Genomic DNA, 22,251 nt, shown 5'->3' on the forward strand with positions numbered 1-22,251 from the left:
TTAATTCTGCCTATCCAGGAACGTGGGAGATCTTTCCATCTTCTAAGGTTTTCTTGAATTTCTTTCTTTAGTGTTCTGTAGTTCTCATTGTAGAGGTCTTTCACCTCTTTTGTGAGATTGATTCCCAAGTATTTTATTTTTTTCGATGCTATTGTGAATGGGGTAGTTTTCCTAATTTCTCTTTCTGAAGATTCATCACTTATGTATAAAAATGCATTGGATTTATGAGCATTGATCTTGTAACCTGCTACTTTACTGAATTCACTTATGAGTTCTAAAAGTTTTCTGGTGGAATTTCCAGGTTCCTCTAAATATATAATCATGTCATCAGCGAACAGGGATAGTTTGAGTTCTTCTTTTCCTATTCGTATCCCTTTAATTTCTTTGGTTTGTCTGATTGCTCTGGCTAGAGTCTCAAGGACGATGTTGAATAGAAGCGGTGAAAGAGGGCATCCCTGCCTTGTTCCAGTTTTTAGGGGGAACGCTTTCAGTTTTTCACCATTTAGAATGATATTAGCCATGGGCTTAGCGTAGATGGCCTTTATAATGTTTAGGAATGTTCCCATTACCCCAATTTTTTCTAGTGTTTTGAGCATGAAGGGATGCTGTATTTTATCAAATGCTTTTTCTGCATCTATTGAAATAATCATGTGATTCTTAACTTTAAGTCTGTTGATATGGTGAATGACATTTATTGATTTCCGAATGTTGAACCAACCTTGCATCCCTGGGATAAAACCCACTTGATCGTGGTGCACTATCTTTTTAATATATATTTGTATGCGATTTGCTAAAATTTTGTTGAGAATTTTTGCATCGATGTTCATTAAGGATATTGGTCTGAAATTTTCTTTCCTTGATGTGTCTCTGTCTGGTTTAGGTATCAGGGTGATATTGGCTTCATAGAACGAGTTTGGTAGGGTTCCCTCCTCTTCTATTTCATGGAATAGTTTGAGGAGTATTGGAATGAGCTCTTCTTTAAAGGTTTTATAGAACTCGGCTGAGAACCCATCTGGTCCTGGACTTTTCTTTGTTGGTAGGCTTTTGATGACCTCTTCTATTTCATTGCTTGAAATTGGTTTATTTAAGTTGTGTATGTCCTCCTCGTTCAGTTTAGGTAGTTCATATGTCTCTAGAAATTTGTTGATGTCTTCAAGGTTTTCTGTTTTGTTGGAGTATAGATTTTCGAAATAGCTTCTAATTATGTTTTGTATTTCACTCGTGTCTGTTGTGATGTTTCCTTGTTCATTCCGAATTTTAGTAATTTGAGTTTTCTCCCTCTTTCTCTTTGTTAGTGTGGCTAAGGGTTTATCAATTTTATTTATTTTTTCAAAGAACCAACTATTTATTTTATTAATTTTTCCGATTGTTTCTTTTGTTTCGATTTCGTTGATTTCGGCTCTGATTTTAACTATTTCCTGTCTTCTACTACTTTTGGTATTGGTCTGCTCTTCTTTTTCTAGTGCTTTGAGCTGTAGTGTTAACTCGTTTATTTGTTGATTTCTACTTCTTTTTTTGAATGCACCCCATGAAATAAATCTTCCTCTAAGTACTGCTTTCATAGTGTCCCAGAGATTTTGATATGATGTGTCTTTGTTCTCGTTTACTTCTAAGAATTTTTTTATTTCCCTCCTGATGTCTTCTGTTATCCATTCATCATATAATAGTGTATTATTTAGTCTCCAGGTATTGGAGAAGTTTCTGTTTTTTATTCTGTCATTTATTTCTAATTTCAATCCATTATGATCTGATAGAGTACAAGGTAGTATCTCTATCTTCTTGTATTTACTAACAGTAGCTTTGTGGCATAAAATATGGTCTATTTTAGAGAAGGATCCATGTGCTGCTGAGAAGAAAGTGTATTCCTTCTTTGTTGGATGGTATATTCTATATATGTCCGTTAAGTCTAAATTGCTGATTGTGTTGTTGAGATCTATAGTTTCTTTATTCAATTTTTGTTTGGACGATCTATCCAGTGGTGAGAGAGGTGTGTTAAAATCACCTAGTATTATTGTGTTGTGGTCTATTTGATTTCTGGAATTGAGAAGGATTTGTTTGACGTACGTGGGTGAGCCAATGTTCGGGGCATAGATATTTATGATTGTTATGTCTTGCTGATTTATGCTTCCCTTAAGCAGCATGTAATGTCCTTCTTTATCCCTTCTGACTAGTTTTGGTTTGAAGTCCACATTATCTGAGATGAGGATGGATACTCCAGCTTTTTTGCTGTGTCCGTGTGCATGGTATGTTTTTCCCCATCCTTTCACCTTTAGTCTATGGGTGTCTCTTTCTATGAGATGTGTCTCTTGCAGGCAGCATATTGTTGGATTTTTCTTTTTAATCCAATCTGCCAGTCTGTGTCTTTTGATTGATGAATTCAGGCCATTAACATTCAGGGTTATTATTGTGATATGATTTGTATTCCCAGTCAATTGACTCATATTTGTATTTGACATGATTTGGTTTCTCCTTTATTTGGCTATTCCTTTAGGCTAGCGCCTCCTGTTGCTGATTTGCATCGTTGTTTTTCATCTCTTCCTCATGGAATATTTTGCTGAGAATGTTCTGTAATGCTGGCTTTCTTTTTGTAAATTCCTTTAGCTTTTGTTTATCATGGAAGGATCTTATTTCATCGTCAAATTTGAAGGTAAGTTTTGCTGGGTATAAGATTCTTGGTTGGCATCCATTTTCTTTCAGGGCTTGGTATATGTTGTTCCAGGCCCTTCTAGCTTTTAGGGTCTGGATTGAAAAATCTGCTGATATTCTTATTGGTTTCCCTCTGAATGTAATTTGATTCTTTTCTCTCGCGGCCTTTAAAATTCTGTCTTTATTTTGTATGTTAGGTATTTTCATAATAATGTGCCTTGGTGTGGGTCTGTTGTAATTTTGTATGTTTGGAGTTCTATAAGCCTCTTGTACTTGGTTCTCCATTTCGTTCTTCAGATTTGGGAAATTTTCTGTTATTATTTCATTGAATAGATTGTTCATTCCTTTGGTTTGTTTCTCTAAGCCTTCCTCAATCCCAATAATTCTCAAATTTGGCCTTTTCATGATATCCCATAGTTCTTGGAGATTCTGTTCATGATTTCTTACCATCTTCTCTGTTTGTTCCACTTTGTTTTCAAGGTTAAATATTTTGTCTTCAATGTCTGAGGTTCTGTCTTCCAGGTGTTCTATCCTATTGGTTATGCTTTCTATGGAGTTTTTAACTTGGTTTATTGTTTCCTTCATTTCAAGGATTTCAGTTTGGTTTTTCTTCAGTATCTCTAACTCTTTATTGAAATGATCTCTTGCTTCCCGTATTTGGTCTTTTAACTGTTGATTGGTGCGATCATTTAATGCCTGCATTTGCTCTTTCATCTCCTCCTTCAATGCATGCATTTGCTCTTTCATCTCCTCATTAGCTTCCCTGATCGTTTTAATTACGTACATTCTGAACTCCCTTTCTGTCATTTCTTCTGCTCTGCTGTCATTGGGTTTTATTGATGTAGTATCTAGGTTTGTTTGGGACATTTTCTTCCCTTGTTTTCTCATAATGGTCAGTTGTCAATGGGACCTTGAGATATTGCAGTTTTCCACTATTGGCTTATAGTGTCCCACTAGATTTCCAGTGTATCACCTCCCAGCCTTCAGTAGCCTGATGTCTTGGAGGAATCTGATAAAGCAGCTCATTCGAAGAATACTGCCCCTAGCCCCCTACTGGTTCCACGTTTTGGAACTGGCTCTGTGCGGAAATGCTCTCACTGTGGGCCTGCACCGTGCAGCTGGCCGTGTGGGAAGAGCCCACTGCCGGAGTGTGGAAGACTACCTTGGGAAGACTCAAGCTGCCCTGCCCGGCTCTGCTAAGCCACCTCTATCTGGGCCTGCCACCCGGGCTGAGCTTTACCCAGTGGGCAGACTCACCCGTGGCTCCACTTCAGTCCGAGTCTCTCAATGCCTCCCCTTCTTAACTCCTGGGTTCTGGAGCGACCGGGGGTGCAGTCTCCCTCTAGGCCGCCATCTTGGATCGCCCCGTGAAGAGAGCCCGCAGCCGGAGTGGGCAGAGCCGCCTGAAGAGGTCTCCAGCTGCCCTGACCTTATCCCTGAGACTGACTGCAGATCGAGCCTCTCCGCTGGTTCTTTGCAGGAGGAGTCCCAACTATTGATTGACTGCTTTATGTGTCTTATGTAACAAAGAATAACTATGAAAAACAAAACAGAAAAAAAATTCATGCTCAGGGAATTTACAGCCTGACAAATATGACAGATATAAACAAAAATCTCAAAACTGAATAATGAATAAGTGTCTCATTCCGAGATTATTATATTATATAGCAATCCTGAGGTGAGAATTTGACCCTTTGGAGGACCAAAAATCATACAAAAACAAACAGAACAGTAAATAATTTGAATCATTGTCAGAAAGGCAAGTGGCAAAACAAACATGCAGACAGTTACCATGTTGTGTAAAAATCTTATAGATTGTTAAATATTCTGTTTTCAATGTGATAAAAAGTCATCAAGATTTTTATGTAAGGATCACTTCATTTATATTAAGCAAATAATATTAGTATATAGATAGAACTCAATTATACTGATATTATTTAGTGACTCATATAAATCAGTAAAAATTTAATAAACTGAATTACTACATGGATACTTCTTTCTCTGCTAAGGGGCAATGATTCTAACCCAGAGATAAAGGTTTCTGTAGTAACCATGATATCTTGTTTCACCTTGGCTTTCTGGCTTTGTTTTACCAATCACATCCATGAACCACATTGCTGGTGTGTTCACTGTTAAGGCTATCTTGCTCTGGAGGAACTTCTGCAGAAAAACAAGCTGTTAGAAAATAACAAATTCTACAATAACAACCGTTTCAAAAATGCTTTTTATGATAATAGCCACAAAAGACTGCTTGGTTGTCATTTCTTCACTTTCCTGCACTTGGTCGTACTTTAGGATACCATCTATTTCATAATATCATGGAAACACTATGGGCATATCACAGTGATTTTGAAGATCTTTATAAACAAGAATATTGATAGCACACAATCCCTACTAGTTCTGCCAGATAATTTTATCAGTGAAAAATACTTCACTATTTGCAAAATGAATACTCTGAATAACTACTCCTGTCACCCTCTAGGTCCACAATGATCCAACTCTACAACAGTTTGCATGTGTTTGCTATAGAGTAGTTTTGTCAGTATGCTAGGCCCCAGTACTGGGGGACACAAGTTGAATTTGTCTTTTCATTATTTGCAAGTCCCACCTGAGGTGTTTTTGTTGAAAAATTTTCCTAAAAACTTTGGGGGGTCCTCAGTGAATCTAGGTGTTAACTTCATGAAGCAAAGGTCACATCTCAGGTTTTTTTATAACGTTGATCCCTTCTCTACCTTTGGTTGCTTTTGAAGTGGTGGAGAGGCATTGCCCCTAAAAATTCCCCAGGACTTCTTGTTGATTGAAAGAACTTGTGAAGAACCCTCTTAATCTCTTAAAAGGGCTCTCTCTGTGACAGAATACTGTGACCTTTCGATCTTTCTGAAGTTTAGGCTGCACAGATATACCCTTTCTCCCCTTATTTTCAAAGGTAATTTCTAAATATTAAGAGCTTTTACCATATGGAGAGGCTCTGAATATTCAAAACCATCAAGTCCTGGCTACTTTTTTTTTTTGTTTAGTAGTTTTCCCTTCAATTAGTTTCACTCCTTTCACATTGTTTTATAAGCAGCAAGAAGGAATTAACAGGGTGTTTTCAATACTTGGCTTGGAAATCTTGTTAGCAAAATAGGGAGTATATTCATTTTTGCTTTTTTTGGGATTGGCTCATCTCACTTAGCATGATATTCTCCAACTTCATCCATTTGCCTGCAAATGCCATGATTTTATTCTTCTTTATGGCTGAGTAATATTCCATTGTGTATATATACCACATTTTCTTTATCCATTCATCAATTGAAGGGCATCTAGATTGGTTCCACACTCTGGCTATTGTGAATTGAGCAGCTATGAACATTGATGTGGCTGCATCACTGTACTATGCTGATTTTAAGTCCTTTGGGTATAGGCCAAGGAGTGGGAAAGCTAGGTCAAAGGGTGGTTCCATTCCAAGTTTTCTAAGGAATCTCGACACTGCTTTCCAGAGTACCTGCACTAATTTGTAACCCCACCAGCAATGTATGAGTGTACCTTTTTCCCCACATCCTTGCCAACACTTATTATTGCTTGTATTCTTGATAATCACCATTCTAATTGGGGTGAGATGGCATCTTAGGATAGTTTTGATTTGCATTTCTCTTATTACTAGAGATGCTGAGCATTTTTTCATATATCTGTTGATTGCTTGTAGATCTTCTGTGAAGTGTCTGTTCATTTCCTTAGTCCATTTTTTCATTGGGTTATTTGTATTCTTGGTGTAAAGTTTTTTGAGTTCTTTATAGATTCTGGAGATTAGTGCTTTATCTGAAGTTCGTGTGGCAAAGATTTTCTTCCACTCTGTAGGCTCTCTCTTTACATTGCTGATAGTTTCCTTTGCTGAGAAAAAGCTTTTTACTTTGAATCTATCCCAATTATTGATTCCTACTTTTATTTCTTGTGCTTTGGGAGTCATGTTAAGGAAATCTGATCCCAAGCAGACATGATGAAGATTTGGACCAAGTTTTTCTTCTATAAGGTGCAGGGTCTCTGGTCTGATTCCGAGGTCATTGACCCATTTTGAGTTCAGTTTTGTGCAGGGTGAGAGATAGGGGTTTAGTTTCATTCTGTTGCATATGGATTTCCAGTTTTCCCAGTACCATTTGTTGAACAGGCCGTCTTTTCTCCATTGTATGTTTTTGGCACCTTTGTCTAATATGAGAAAACTGTATTTATTTGGGTGTGTCTCTTGTCTCTGTGTCCTCTACTTTGACCATTGATCTATCTGTCTATTTTGGTGCCAATACCATGCCATTTTTGTTACTATTGCTTTGTAGTAGAGTTGAAGTTCTGGTATTGTGATACTCCCTGATTCACTCTTCCTACTAAGGATTGCTTTAGCTATTCTGGTTCTCTTATTTTTCCAAATGAATTTCATGATTGCTTGCTCTATTTCTGTGAGGTATGTCATTAGGATTTTAATTGGAATTGCATTGAATGTGTATAGCACTTTTGGTAGAATGGTCATTTTGACAATATTAATTCTGCCTATCCAAGAACATGGGAGATCTTTCCATCTTCTAAGGTTTTCTTTAACTTCTTTCTTTAGTGTTCTGTAGTTCTCATTGTAGAGGTCTTTCACTTCTTTTGTGAGATTGATTCCCAAGTATTTTATTTTTTTAAGGTATTGTGAATGGGGTAGTTTTCCTAATTTCTCTTTCTGAGGATTCATCAATTATGCATAAAAATGCTTTAGATTTATGAGCATTGATTTTATAGCCTGCTACTTTACTGAATTCATTTATGAGTTCTAGAAGTTTTCTGGTGGAATTTCTTGCCTCCTCTAAATATAGAATCATGTCATCAGCAAATAGGGATAGTTTGAGTTCTTCTTTTTCTATTCGTAGTCCTTTAATTTCTTTGGTTTGTCTAATTGCTGTAGCTAGAGTTTCAAGGATGATGTTGAATAGAAGTGGTGAAAGAGGGCATCCCTGCCTTGTTCCAGTTTTTAGGGGGAATGCTTTCAGTTTTTCTCCATTTAGAATGATATTGGCCATGGACTTAGCATAGATAGCTTTTACAATGTTAACGAATGTTTGTACTATTTCTATTTTTTCTATTGTTTTGAGCATGAAGGGATGCTGTATTTTATGGAATGCTTTTTCTGCATCTATCAAAATAACCATGTGATTCTTTATTTTAAGACTGTCGATATGTGAATTACATTTATTGATGTCCGGATATTGAACCAACCTTGCATCCCTGGGATATAACCTACTTGTTCGTGATGCACTATCTTTTTAAGTGTGTTTTTGTATGTAATTTGCTAATGTTTTGTTGAGAATTTTTGCACCTATGTTCAATTAGGGATATCGGTCTGAAATTTTCTTTCCTCAATCTGTCTCTGTCTAGGTATCAGGGTGATATTAGCTTCATAGAATGAGATTGGAAGAGTTCCCTCTTCTTCTATTTCATGGAATGTTTTGAGAAGTAATGGAATGAGCTCTTCTTTAAAGTTTTTGTAGAACTTGCTGAGAATCCATCTGGTCCCAGACTTTTCTTTTTTGGTAGGTTTTTGATGACTTCTTCTGTTTGGGGGGCAGGAGGGAGGCAGGAATAGAGGATGGATGTACTATATAGAGGAAAAAGGAGGGAGGAGTGTGGGGAAGGACAAATAACAGAATGAGTCAAACATCATTGCCCTATGTAAATGCATGATTGCACAAATGGTATGCCTCTACTTCATGTACAACCAGAGAAACAAGTTGTACCCCATTTGTTTACAATAAAAAAAATGGGGGAAAAAAAAAGAAAATAGGGAGTTCAACATTTACAAGTTCTGTCCTTCTCAAAACTTCCAGGGACAATTTTGCTACACTTTCTGGCACTAACTAATAGGAACTTTCCTCACTATTTTTCAAAATCATGTTTCTCTCTTTTTTCTATGCTGTCACCAGCAGTATCCTCCCAGAACACATTTTAGATGCTCTCTATTCTAGATAATTAAGGTGTTCTCTTTTCTCTGTCATGTTTCTCAAAAGCATTTGTTTCCAGGTTGCTGTCACATTTTTTTTGTATTTATTGCAAAAGTACCACTTCCACATATTAAAATATGTGTTAGTTTTTCTCCACATATAATGATTAACACAATATTAAAAAGTCTAGAAGAAAATGCTGTACTTTTATCATGTCTCATCTTCTATGGGTTTGAAATTTGAACACAACTTTACTGTCTAATGTTTCTGGATCACTGAGATCAAGGTGTCAGCAGAGCTATAGTCTACTTTGAGCTTCTAATTTCCCTTCAGATTCAAGTGGTTGTTGGCTGATTCCTGGTCCTTCCGTTTAAAAGCCGGAAGCTCAGCTCCCAGAGTAACCCTTCAGTTCTTTGTCCTGTTAGTCTTTGTCATAGTTGTTTTTTTCATCAAGTCAATAAGGAGGCACAGTGCTAAAGTAAGTCAGTTAGAAAGATGTAGGCTTATGTAAAGGCATATAGTGTCATCTTTACCACATATCAGTGCTTAGGAGCTTGTCACAGGGCCCATCTACACTGAAAAGAAAGGGAGAGATTTTACAAGAATGTAAAAAACAAGTGGTGGAGATCATGAGGGTCACCTTAAATTCTGTCTACCATATAACTATTATGGTAAAATATTGATATCTCTCTTTTAAACACACACACACACACAAAATACAAAAATACATTCAAGTGGTTATAAAGGTAGTCATGATTTGGGTCTGATTTGTCTGTTTCCAAAACACATACACTTTATTGCATACTTCCTGTCATGAATAGCTTGACCACTTTTAGCACCAAATTTCACCAATGTAAAATGATGTAAATAGCACCTACTTCGTGGGGCTATTACAAGGATTACATGAGATCCACTTGGAGTCTGGCAAAAGTAAAATTCATTAAATGCCAATAATTATTATAATGATCACAGTTATAAAGACGTTCTTTTCTAACTCTGTATCTGAGCATCTGTGTCTCAGCAAAGTCTTGCTACAGTAGATTTCATAAAGTGTTCCTATCTTATAGACCAACCTTGAGTTTATCATTAATGAATGAACTTTCATGGGGGAGCCTGGCTGTCAATATGTGAAAATAAAGTGAAGCCCTTCTCCCTTTGGTCTTTACTCTTAGAGTTCCAAGGACAGGAAGTCTCTTAAGAATGTGACCAAGTCAGGCATAGAGGCACATACCTGTAATCCCAGTGGCTCAGGAGGCCGAGGCAGGAGGATTGCAATTTCAAAGCCAGCCTAGGAACTTACAAGGCCCTGAATATCTCATAGAGAACCTGTGTCAAAATAAAATATAAAAGGGGCTGGGGATGTGTCTCAGTGGCTATGCACCCCTGGGTTCAATCCCTGGTACACACACACACACACACACACACACACACACACACACACACAAAGTGACCAAGACAGGGTAGAAGAGTATGGGTTGAAGAAAAATTCATAGGGCATTATGTCAGTGATTCTATTCCCTTTTATTCTATTTGCTTTGAGTGCATTAGATGCTAAGCTATATTGAGAACCAAGACTAAGAAAAACCAGTGATAAAGAACTGTGTCTTACAAAGCTTCCAAAATACATTCTAGTTTGTAATAGAGTTTGAACTAAAAGAAACAATGAACGTCTCAGCTGAAAGCTATTATATAAGTTGAAAAACCCAAAGTTCTTTCTTTTAAACCCAAAGTTTTTGATGCTTAAAAATATCTAACCATGTCCATTCTGTAGCAATTTAATCAACTATTTCAATTAGTCAAAACTAGTTAATTTTATAGAAAAACATTCATTTAACAGTAAGCATTCAATAGCTACTGTATGAAATGTTATTTGATAAAGCCATGAGGTTAAAAATCCCTAAATCATAGTATCTGGCTTCAAGGAGGTGAGGTTTAAATAAGGAAGAGATTGAATGAGATTAATGTCAAGTAATAGAGTCACTCAGAAAGAGAGAGATAGAGAGAGCGAGAGAGGTAGTGAATTTCAGAAAAGAGATAGTAGTTAAGCTGTATAATAAATAATTGATAAATTATTGAATCTGATAATGAAAAATTACAGATAGAGGGGACTTATAAACCAGTTGTCAGAGTTGGAGAAGGGTAGGGTGTAGAGAGAGACACACAAGTTGTTCAGTTTGACTAGAACTTAGGTTGCGAGACAAAGAAATGGAAGTCATAAAAAAGATAAGGATATATTTTAAAAAGTGTTAATTTCCAGGTTAAAATATTCAAGCCCTAATCTATGGGAGAGAGGGATTCATTTAGGTTTCTGTTGTTTGTTTGTTTCGTTTTTGATATGTCTGGTGGAATTAAATATCTGCATTAAGGATAAATCTGGTAGGGAGGTTTGAAATGGATTATAGGTCACAACAGGCAATAGAAAATTCTACCAACAACAATGACAAAATCTTTTAATAGCTTATATAAGGATTAGAGGACCTGAAATTAGAAAATAGCAGCAGGAATGGAAAGATGGGAATGATTTTAACAATATCAAAAAGACAGAATGAAAAGAACAAAGAAAGAAGAATAAATTCAGGAAGGATTCCAATCTGTAATCTCATTTATTAGGAGATGGGTGATCATCTTATCTGAAATAGTGAGGTATAGATGATAAAGATTATTTCAAGTTGTTTCCAGACAGGTGAGAATGTGTGTTCAATTGGGTTCCAAAAGTCCAAGCCTTGAAGGACCTCGGGCATAAACAATAAATTTTGAAAAACTGATGAAGAGACATACTGAATTACTTCCATACTAAATCAAAACTACCAGGAACTAATTAAGCCTTTTTTTTTTTTTTTTTTCTCACAGTGCTGGGGATCAAACCCAGAGCCTTGTGCTTGCAAGGCAAGCACTCTACCGATTGAGCTATCTCCCCAGCCCTTAATTAAGTCTTAAACTCAGGACTTAGACCCATTCCAGGACCAATTCATGCATGGGAGTGAAAAGGGAGTGGAAACTGAAGGACAGCAGGACATTGGAAGTTCTGATTATTCCAGAGCAGAGACAGTCTGTAACCTTCCCAGCGACACAGCAAGAGTTCAGACTTCCTCTTTGCCCTGGTTTCAGGCATGGCATTTGAAAGTATGTCAATGTATGCAGCCTCCAAGATGGTCCCCAAACATCTGTGCCACCTAGTGTCAGGTCTTTGTGTAATCCCATCCATTTGAATGTAGGTTGGTGCAGGTAACTTCCTTATATCACATACAATATTGTGAAATTAACAGGATGCCATTGGGGACTATCATTTCCATCTTGACAGAATTCTCCTTCTTGGAGACTTCACTTTGGAGGAGGTAGGCTGTCACGTTGTGAGTGGTCCTATATAGAAACCCAGATGTAAAGGAACCGGTCTCTATTTGTCCTCAATTAAAAGTCTAAATCTGTCATCAGCCATGTGAGATAGTTGGAGATAACTGCAGCCCTGAATGACACCTTTTTGCAACATTGAGACAGACCATGAGTCAGAGAAACAGCTCTTGCTAGATTCTTGACCATTAGTGATATAATATATGTGTCATTTTAATCCACTAAATTTTGAATCATTTTTTATTTACAGTAAGCAACAGGAAACTCATACAGTGTTCATTATGTGAAGTGTTTCTGCAGAGAGAATTGAGAATGCCTCTCATCCCAATACAAAGAGAGCAGAATGGTATCGCCTTTATCTGTGAATAGCTCTCAGGAAGAAAAGGGTCTTAAAAAGCCACATAAAGTTTCATTTAGACCCAAAGTGATATGAGTGCAATGAATGAAGCCAAATATTTTTTGGACACTTGAGAGGGGACTGACATTTACTGAAAGGATGCTGGAACTTTAGAAACTGTGCATAAGTTATTTTGACACACAAACACATAAAAAAAAAAAAGAGTGTAATAGATAAAACGTACTTCTCAAAGGATTCAGCATGGTGGAATAACAAATAACAGACAGTACCCCTCCACCACAGACTATGATGGACATAGTACTTCAATACCCTGCCTCTTCTTCAAAGAACTCAGAGAGAATTGAAGTGCCTCAGATTAAATTTCCACCAGGAAGTGCAATAGATCTCAAAATATAATTCAAGATTATCCTAAAAAAACAAATGAATTCATAAATTTAAGTAAGTTATGTTTCACACATACTCAAATTTCTTGCCTGAGATTCAAGCTAGGATAATAAAATGTTTTCCTCCTGTAATTTGTAAATATAACCAACCCTGTTGATAGTTCAAAGACATTGAATTACTTTACATTAATCAAACATTTTGTCTATATTTGAAGTTATCAATTCAAATCTCCAAAATAATGATAACACAAATTACAAAATAACTAAATAATTTTAACAAGGAAAATAGATGACTTCTATTTTAAAAACTGCTACTTTAAGCAAAATTTTATTAGCATAATTTTAGGTTCATAGGCAATTGTAATAAATAGAAATCTCATGTGTCTTTTATTGAGTTTCCCCTAAATATAACATGTTGCAAGATTATAGTAAAATGTCACAACCAAGCAGTTGACCTTGACACAAACCACTAATCTTATTCATATTTCTTCAGTTTTACTTACACTTTCTCTAGTGTATATGTGCCTGTGTATTTAGCTTTAGATACTTTTATCAAATGTACACAAATTAATGTATCCACCACCATGGTCAATATATGTTCCCACCAGCGATGCATTTTTTTCTTTATTTTTTCAAGCAAAACAAAATCAAATTTAATGATCTTTCTTGCGAAAGTAAAAACAAACAACAAGCACAAAAAAAGGCAAAATAAAATTAACAGAATAGAGAAACCAAAAATGTCAAGGCAGTTATAAGGAGAATTTTGAGGGTTAATCTTTAAACTACAAATTAAAGGTTTTTGTTAGTAGATTTAACTGGCTAGAAGTACTTTTCTGCTGAGTGTTCACATGAAAGCAAAATTCCAAAATAAAATCCAACTAAGAAAAATGTCTAATGTTCTCAAGGAGGGATGGGAGAAATACAATGCTCAAATGTTTTGTGTTACTAAAAAATAGAACTATTTTATGCATTCAAGCTATGCTAAATGCTCTTGGATACTTGAGAAATCACTGTGAGCGATGGTTTCTGATGTGTGGGGCCCTGTGCGTGCAATGTGTGGACAGAAATTCTGGATGTCAGAGAAGCTGGACATCTTCAGGCATGACTACAACTCAGGACTGACTGAAATATACTGGAATTTTCCTAAAACTCATAGGTCCATTCCCATTGGTGCCCAGGCTTATGAAACACCTATGTGTCCTTCTTTGGAAGGCCCAGCATGGCCTGATGTGTGGGACCTCCCCTTCCTGGTAGTGGCCCATGTTGGACAGCCACTCCCAAGAGCATTCAGCAAAGTCCAAGACTGAGTGATCAGAAGTGGCACTGGGAACCATTTAGGAAAACAATTTGCTGTCAACCAAAGTATATGTTGCTTAAAATGTTGAAGTGGTTGAGAAAATGCACACTCAGCATCTAATATCTTTAGATTAAAAACTAATTTCCCCAGCACCCCCCCCAAAAAAAAAAAAAAACTAATCTCATTTTTTTAAAAATCCAGTTTGTGGAGACATTGATTGAAAGGAGCACCTTCGTCTTAGAAGTAAAGCATGTTTCAGTTTCCCCACCATCCAGAGGGATTGTTAGTCAATGCAGTCTACTTAGGTTTCTGTTTAATTTATATATTAAAGAAAATCACTTAAGAAACTTAATATTGGTTAACCTTGTGGGATTTCCAACATTTGAACATGTGAGTTTCAGCCCAGAGTATAAAAATCGTTTCACTTCTCATTTAAACTACAAACACTTGGTCAAAATTGGCCCAAAATGAGTTGTACACCAACAAAAACGTTATAACTTCTTCACTCTTAATTATCTACTCTACACCAAAAAAAAGAAACAAACAAACCAAAAACATGGGTGAGTTATTTGTAGGACTTGTTGGTTTTGAGGGAAACCTGTAAGCTTTTGTAGCCCAGACAGTAGCCACTCAGACTTGCTATGACCATTGCAGCTTCTTCACAGTTTGTCATGGTCACAAAACCAAACCCTTTGCACTTGTTGGTGTTGAAATAGCAAATCACTTAGACATTGGTTAATGTGTCAAAGGGGCAGACATCTGCCAGAGGATCCCCTCAAGCAGCATATTCCCCAGGGTTGCAGAATAACTTGCACCAGCCTGAAAGGGCATTTCCTGGGACATGGACACCAGAAAACTCACTCATGTGATCTACACCCCAAGAACAGATCTGAACTTCTAGGCCTGGGGATGAACTGGACCTTGTAACCACTTTGCAGGTGCTGTACAGTTGTGAGAGCAGCATCACATTTTTGTTCTGATTGGGATTGACTGCAGACTTCACTGTGATGGACTTGGAGGAACCTAGAGGTTTATGATCATTGAAACTGGCGATGGCCTCTTCTGTTTCCAACCATTTGTCAAACTGGATAAATGCAACTCTTCTCGATAAACCTGTGATCTGATCCACAAGGATCCAGGAGTTGATGATTCGGCACATCCTTCTGGGTCATGGTTGTACTAATGTACAAGTTGGTATCTTTGATGACTTCTAAAGCTTGGGTGAGCATATGACACACCAACTGTTTTTGACTGAAGCCTCAGACCATTCAGCGTGCTGATCGATCCTAGCCCTTGGCAGTCACGAGATTCACAAAACCATAGCCTAAACAGTGTCCTGCTACTTTATCCTGAAAAAGTTTTACAGATTCAACTTCACCAGTGCTGCTGAACAGACTCTGCAACTCATCCTGGGTCATATTCTGAGGGAAGTAGTTGAAAATTACTCATTCTCCCAATGTTGTCCCTGCAGTCTTATCTTATGTGTTCTTTAACCATTAGTCATTATTAGATTTCTTAAAAATCTGGATGTGGGCTGGCACTAACAGTTCCCCTCTGCCCATTCTTCTCACATTTTTTTAAGTTATTGTAGTTAAGTATGCAAAGATATCTCCTCCTGGTTTATATTTGCAATTCCCTGATAGTTAATGATCCAGAACATTTTTTTCATGTTTGTGTGATTTTTGTTCTTTTGCTCATTTTGTTTTGTTTTGTTTACTGTTGAGTTTTGAAAATCTTTATACATTGGAACCATGAATCCTATGTTGAATACCTAATTTGTAAATATTTCTCCAAGTCTGCAGCTTGTCTTTTCATCAACTTCCCATGGTCTTTCTTGGTGTTGTTGGAGTGATCTGGGGAAGGAATGAGTTTATGAGGGCTGTCTTGTCTTGTTAGGTTGAGTGGGGAAGTGAGAGGCCTTGGTTGCCTCCTTCTGTGGGGGAACACAAGGCTCGCTGCTGCTGTGCGCTTCTTCCAGTCCTGCGTCTCAAATCAATTTTCTGTCCCCTTCAAAACTCCCAAAGGACTCCTTGGACTGCCTCTTGCACTACTCCTAGTGTTACAGTTGTATTTCATGAGGAAGAACAGAGAAACTATCCACAGTATCTTGTCTGGACTGGAATTATAAGCATTTATAAGAATATAAAATATGAACTGAAAAATTGAATGCTTTTGATAATATTGGAGGAGCAGACTCAATATTAAGTAAACTTCATACCTCAAATAAATATATACACTTAATGGACTTTCAACCAGCTTTTTTGGGGAACATGGTGGGAAAAAGAGCAAACTAAATGTAAATTTTATATGAAAAGTAAATTTGTAAAAGCAATCAATAAAACATTAAAAAAGAAAATAATCAATGAAATAATCTTATTAAATACTAATACCTACTATTAAATTATAAAAAATGTTTCTCAGTTTAAATTGACAAAGGATAATAGAAAAATCAGTAAAACAATAGAGTTCACAAATAGGAAACAAATAAATGAGAATTTACATAATATAGGTGATTTTTAGTCAAGCAGAAAAATATTACTTAGTAAATTATTATATTTGCTTGAGTTAGCTTGAAAAATAAATGCATTCCTTTATACAATGCTGTATGCAAAATGCATTTTTACGAACTACGTGGTAAATGTCTTAATGAAGAAAATTTTAAAAAATAAGTATTAGAAGAAATTTTTTGGAAAGACCTTACTCCCAGGAGCAAATATATCATTAAAGTCATCTGATTATTTTATATTGTAAAAGGACCTTTTAAACAAAGTAAATAGACAATGATAGGCTGGCAGAAAATGTTTTGTCTGAAAGAGAAAAATTTGACATATAACAAATATTTAAAAATATATAAAAAGCTGTAGAAAAACTTTAGGAAAAAGTAATTATTAAAGGTCCAAGAAATCTGAACCAATAGAAGATGAAATGCAAATACCTAATAAATATAAACAATTTCCAACTTTGCTTAAATCTAGCATTGATGACATTAAAATAAAATAGCAACATCAGTAATCATAATCAGTAATAGCAACATCAACAAAAGTAATAAAAATAAACTCCCAGTCCCGGAAGTACTGGGAACTAGACCCTGATGTGACACCTTTCCGTGAGATAACATACATGCTACTGAAAATTCCAACATGCCAATAGCTTCTGAGAACACAAAAGTTCAGTAAATATTAAACAGTAGGGGTAGAAAAACATGTGGGTTGTGTTATGAGAGGAAACAAATGGGTGGGGTAAACTCCAGGGCGAGGGCTGGGGTACAGGTCAGGATGGAGAGCCAGAGAAAATCCCACATGGCCCCAGCTGCCCATGGTCTTTATAGGCGGGGGTTCTGCTGTGTGATAGGTGGACCTAAGGGTCAGTGAAGTTTATCTGCCCCTGTTTGGTCGCTGTTGGTGCACTGCCCGCTGCCTCAGTCGTTTTGCTTTCTCTCTTATAGCTGCTCAAATCCCAACCTAAAAGGTGGTAGTTAAAATGGAGCATTTTAGAGCACACAATACTTTCAAGAAAGCCTTTCACCCAAACTAGCATTTCACTGCTAAAACCTCATCCAGAGGAATATAAGAAGTTAAGTGGAAGCTATTGTCAAAGATTTGGCAAACAAATAAACCTACCTCCTTTATTCTTTTTTAAATTGTTTTTTATTTGTTCTAATAGTTGAACATGACAGTAGAATTCATTTATACATTTTGATAAATCACACATAAATGGAGTATAATTTCACTTTTTTCTGATTGCACATATTATAGGATCACATGGGTCATGCAGTCATATATGTACATGAGGTAATAATGTCTGTTTCACTCTACTATCCTTCCTATTCTCCTTCCCCTTCCCCTCCCTTCACTTCCCTCTACCTAATATAAAATAACTCTATTCCTCCCTAACGCCACCACTCCCCCTTATTGTGAAGTAGCATCGCATGTCAGAGAAAACATTAGGGCCTTGGTTTTTTTGGGATTGGCTTATTTCACTTAGTATGATATTCTCCAACTCCATCCATTTACCTGCAAATGCCATAATTTCAACCTTCGTTAAGGCTGAATAATATTCCATCCTCTCTCTGAATGTGTGTGTGTATATATATGTATCTCTCACATTTTCTTTATCCATTCATCTGTTGAAGGACACCTAGGTTGGTTCCATAGTTTAGCTCTTGTGATTTGAGCTGCTATAAATATCGATGTGGTTGCATCACTGTAGTATGCTGACTTTAAGTCCTTTGGGTGTAAACTGAGGAGTGGGATAGCTGGGTCAAATGTTGGTTCCATTCCAAGTTATCTGAGAAATCTAGTATTAGTTATACATGACACTGGGACCCATGGTTTTAGAAGAACTTTTCCTGTAAACATGAAATTGAAGAACAATTTCTATTTTGTAACTGCTGAATTACTCCCTTACTAGACAATGACATGCTACTTTCATATTCAAGAAAAAAATAACTCTGAGTGAGATCACCCCTCCCTCCACCTAAGATATATGTGTTTATGACTATTAAAGCATCCAAAATTATCTGTGGTCTTGAATGGCTTTTGTAATATTAATAGCTTCCTAACAACATATTGTTAATAACAGTTTAAAATTATAACTTGAATAGAGTCTAGTATGACTAATGGTAATTGCATAACAACCTGTTTGGAAATGCCATTAATATTTTTTTAATTTTAGTGGAATGGGGGAAAAGCTCAAATTGGTACAAGAAAAAAAAAGGACTACATATACATAATCATGTAGTTATTATTATCAAAATTCAAAAGCAGAAATTCTAAAGTGCTGTTTGTGTTCTGAAGTATAGAAAATGATCAAGGTCTTCAGATACCTAATCTAATACTACATTGCAAGACTAACATAGTAGATTTGTAGATTTTAGATTACAGAAATAATCTTTTTATTTTTTTAAGACTTAGTGAGGAAAGCAGAACTTGTTCATTTATAATAAGAACATAATATTTACAGTGAATTTTACAAGTTCTAAGTAGTATCCTAGGAATAACTTTATATCCATTTATTTATTTAATCACTTTCAATGTATGAAATGCTAATTCACTATTCTCTCCACTTTATGCATTTGAAAACTGAGGTTAGAATGATCAACTTCCCCTAAATATTAATTTGCTATTGGACCTAAATACTCTTTTTTAACTGAACAGGTGAAAATTCAGTGTTTGATAGAACAAAATCTTAAAAGTGAACAGGATATTCAATAGATGGTAGGTATTTAATTTGGTCAAATGTAGGGATATAGATTTGTTTGTCATATACATAAGTGAAATCATTTTATGGACTTCATTGTTCAACTCACAATTTCAAAATGATTTTTTCATCTCTACTTTTTTGTCCATTGAGCTACTTAGGTCTTAGTGGTTTCTTAAACCTTTCTTAGTAATAGATGCATTTAAAAATAGTCATAAAGTCATCACATGCTTTCAGAAGCATCTAATATGCAAATAGAATCATAGTCATGTTGATACAACTGGAGATGAATTGCTAATCTTCTAATGTTCTGTCCAGGTTAAAAAAAATGTCCATTTTTAAAAATTTTTTCTCAATCATATCAAACAATTGAAGTCATCAAATTTGCACATTTCCACTAAACACCTGTTCGATTTGTTTATTGTTTATCCCGTGTGGATAAAGTTATGAAAAGTCCCAAATTCCTTATTTGGTTGTCTTAATTGATGTTCTTCACTGACTTCAGACCTCAGAGTTGACAATAATGAATTCATTCAATGATAGTAATTACAGGTATATGATGATAGTATTTACCTTTATTTTACAGGTCTTAAAACATACTTCTTACATAATATTCACATAAGTATGTGGTGATATTTATAACCTGAACAAAGTTTAATATTATTGCTTAAAAAGTGTCAAGGGGAAAGGAAATCCTTTTGTTGCTGCATGCAAGCAGAAAATCACTTCTTCCATCAGAAAAGGTTTGTAAATAGTACTGTCATTGCCTCTAGGGGAGGAGGATGCTGTTCAGGGCAAAGAAGACCTAGATGGCTAAATAAGAAGAGCTGAAGCTTCATGCAGATATGCTTGAGGTTGACAGAAAGGTGGTCTACCTATCTGGAAACATCTAATGAAAGGAAGGAAAGTCATCCTTACATATCAATTTTAAAAGAAACTGCTAAATACTTTGCATTTGTGTTTGGAAGGCTGAAAGATTTTCAAAGTCTGTGAAGACCTATCCCAATTTGGCAGAGCAAAAATTATAGTCCACCAGTTGGAATAATCCTGCACCTAGGAGTGTGTTGAAATCATAGCAATAGAACTTGATTACTTCACTGAAAGCTTGTTGAATTTTTTCCCGTTAAGGCACTAGTGACACAAAGAGTTGAAATCATTCAACTACTAACACATTAAATGAAGATAATGTGCCAGGACATAAAAGCAAAGGAAATTCTCGGAGAGAGAGGAGCAATTATTTTAAAACATGGAAAGAAATTCTGAGGATCAAAAAAGAGCAAAGATAAAACCAATATTGTTTGAGGCTATGTAGGTGACAGAAACTATAATAAAAAAAAGGCCACTTGTGTATACTTTCAACATGACTAAATGAAGTACTAAGTTTTTATACTTTGTTTTATTGTCTGTAACTTTTTTAAAAATAAAAATAAAATTAAGCCAATATTTTCCTGTGATTTCTGTGGGCTTTCTATTGTATAGCCCCAGAGAACAAAGTTTTTGCTAAGAAATCTGAACTTGTGTTGAGGCTTTCTGTGAAACAACATTCTGTGACTGGAGAATTAGTACTCAGGGAATGTGCAGTGGGCATTCTTTGATTCATTCTGCTTACCATCAGTTTTCTCCTTCTGTAAGGAGGACTCCAGTATTGACTCTTACCACACTCTACACATATTTCTTTAGAGGAACTACTTCTCTCTATTACATTGTGTTACCCTAGTAGGGCTTCTTATCACAGGGCTATACCCATCAGCCATGGTGAATGGTTCCAAGGACTGGATTTATGACACAAACCATGCTGTTTTCCTTCAGATTAGAAAAGGTTTGTCCTTTCTGTGATGGCCAAACTGTAGTTATGCAAACTTGTGCTTGGCTGTACATTCTCCTCTCCTCCCACTTCTTTGTAGAGTTAAGGAGTCTCCATACAGAGTTACTGAAACAGGAAAAGCACAGTTTTCCCCTTAATCCTGGTTGTTCTGAGTTACAGGAATTAATATGTTTTCTTCTTATCTCAATTGACTTTCTAACAGTTTTAAGAAGAAGGGGGAAAGGAGAAGGATACTTGAAATACAACTGCATGTTTTTGTAACTCCCTGAGACAATAGTGGTAGGTTAGTGACAGTTCACAATAGTTTCCTATTTAACATGCAAACGGTCACAACAATAATAGCATTTGGGAAATATATTAGACCCAGATTTAAAACTGCAACAAAAACTAAACTTTGTTAATAAACTCTCAACAAAATACAAGTGTTAACTAATGCTTTTCTTCATCAGCCTGGCTCTGTGTATTTCATTTCCACAAAGACAATATTTCATAAATCCTGAGGAATCTTAAACAGCTTCTTGCACTCTGCAAACATTGAAAATGACTCAGTGAAATGTTCATTGGTGTACCTTATTCTCTGTGTCATTAGTAAAGGAGTGCCTGTTGGAGCAGAACATCTTACTAATTATTCAAAGATGTGGAGTAGGAAAGAACTCAAGGGATCTTTGAGCCATTCTAGCTAGAAAACTTTTGAATCAAACATGCAGATTTGGTTGCCTGACACAAGTCACCTGAATCTTACAAGTCTGTACTACTCACGTCCCACTCCAGAGCTTTGCTTTAGAGACTGCAGGAATGTGCATTCCGATGGTGTTTCCTCTTTATTTGTGATGTTTACCAGAGTAAGAACATCTTCCATGATAAATTGGTTTTCTCTGTCCATGTGCCTTTGTTAACAGGTATGCTCTGAGACCAGAGACCTTTTGTAATCAATGAATCTGGCACAATAGACACCCTCAGTAAATTTTTATATCATAAGTACATCAAACTTATTTGAGTTTTTAATTAATTTCTCTAGCAGAACACATTTGCATTCCTGGTGTCATATTTTTTTTCTTTAAAATTAAACAGTGTCCCTAAAATACTGCATCTTCTTGTTAATCACTTGTTTTGTTAAGATACTATGTTAAAATCCAAGAATAGGTAGGGTGTCTTGAACAAAACTGTACTATTCACCTACCATGAGTGATGCATCCTGTGAGCAACTGGTAGAGCAGGATTCAGAATAAGACAAAGATGAGGAGAAAGCT

The 22,251-nt window shown here is 36.1% G+C and overlaps 1 pseudogene; it reads right to left on the reverse strand.

Moving 5' to 3' along the window:
- Positions 1-14,874: 14,874 nt before the first annotated feature.
- Positions 14,875-21,884, reverse strand: LOC124985711 (ELAV-like protein 1; annotated as a pseudogene).
- Between the last annotated feature and the right edge of the window lie 367 nt (positions 21,885-22,251).

The sequence above is a fragment of the Sciurus carolinensis genome, chromosome 5, assembly GCF_902686445.1.
Source record: "Sciurus carolinensis chromosome 5, mSciCar1.2, whole genome shotgun sequence".
NCBI classification, from domain to species: domain Eukaryota; kingdom Metazoa; phylum Chordata; class Mammalia; order Rodentia; family Sciuridae; genus Sciurus; species Sciurus carolinensis.